We start from the raw sequence: 1,088 nt of genomic DNA on the forward strand, positions 1-1,088 counted from the left end.
TGTAATTACCATCTTTCACTAAATGCAGTATGGGGAAGATAACACTGCTGTGTGTTTCAAATAATCTATTGATTAATATACCAGAAACAAGACAGGATATTAACATCTTTATATGTCAAAGCTTGTCAAATGTCTGAAAAAAACGTTAGAAAGTAAGGTAGAGTAAGTAGAGTCATCATACTCCAAATAATACAGAAGTTCACAAACATAAACTGCATTACATTATTGAAATCATATTATGGTTATGAAAATTGTGCAATATTTTACTTGAGAGAGAAAACACTTACCTCTGGCAATTGATTTCAATGGCCTTCGATGTGACTGATAAGTTGTTTTCTGTCCTCTCAGATATCTACAGATACAATGCAGGATTAACCAGAAACAACAATGTTCAGATACAGAACTATTCCTTAATGCTCTAGTACTGTAATGCTGAGGCAATTACATCTTACCTGTTTGTGTCTCCACTGTGAAGTGAGCAACTCTAACCTGATCCTCAACTTACATATATAAATATATACGCTTCATGAACTTTGATTTGGTGACCCCTGGCACCTGTGTTGCAACATTGTAGTGGGATGAAAGGGTTTAAATTAGCTAACTATTAACAGTCAAATCTATTCAAAATAACTGTCAATCAGGAGAGATCTCACATCAAGTGTGATGCCAACCTTAGCAGTCCTTTTGCAAGTTATATTAATGTTATGGCAGTAGTTACGGGACCCAGTGTATGTGCATTCGGTTGTTGTGATTGAGATTGTAAGTGTGAGTTGAATTTAAGGCCAATATTCATTCATTTTCAGGTATTGGCGTTCCAGACAGCACTGTGTTGGATGGAGAGAGTTGACTGTTCATTTATAAAGTGACAGTTCTGTGGTGTGACTCATGACCCATTCAGCTGTGGTGGCCAACACGCCACCTGATGTAAGACTTCTAAATCAAATGTCAACTCCCTCTGTTGGGGCAGCAGGTAGCCTTGTGGTTAGAGCGTTGGGCCAGTAACCGAAAGGTTGCTGGACTGAATCCCTGAGCTGACAAGATAAAAATCTATCGTTCTGCCCCTGAACAAGGCAGTTAACCCACTGTTC

General features: G+C 38.4%; 1 long non-coding RNA gene across 1 annotated transcript; it reads right to left on the reverse strand.

Annotated features, from left to right (window-relative positions):
* Window positions 1-287: 287 nt before the first annotated feature.
* LOC129856736 (uncharacterized) lies at window positions 288-858 on the reverse strand. The gene is made up of 3 exons (XR_008759807.1): window positions 672-858; window positions 453-555; window positions 288-352 (listed from the first exon to the last, which is right to left on the reverse strand). It is a non-coding gene; the product is annotated as an uncharacterized LOC129856736 (long non-coding RNA).
* Between the last annotated feature and the right edge of the window lie 230 nt (window positions 859-1,088).

This window comes from Salvelinus fontinalis, chromosome 6 (assembly GCF_029448725.1).
Source record: "Salvelinus fontinalis isolate EN_2023a chromosome 6, ASM2944872v1, whole genome shotgun sequence".
In the NCBI taxonomy this organism is placed as follows: Eukaryota; Metazoa; Chordata; class Actinopteri; order Salmoniformes; family Salmonidae; genus Salvelinus; species Salvelinus fontinalis.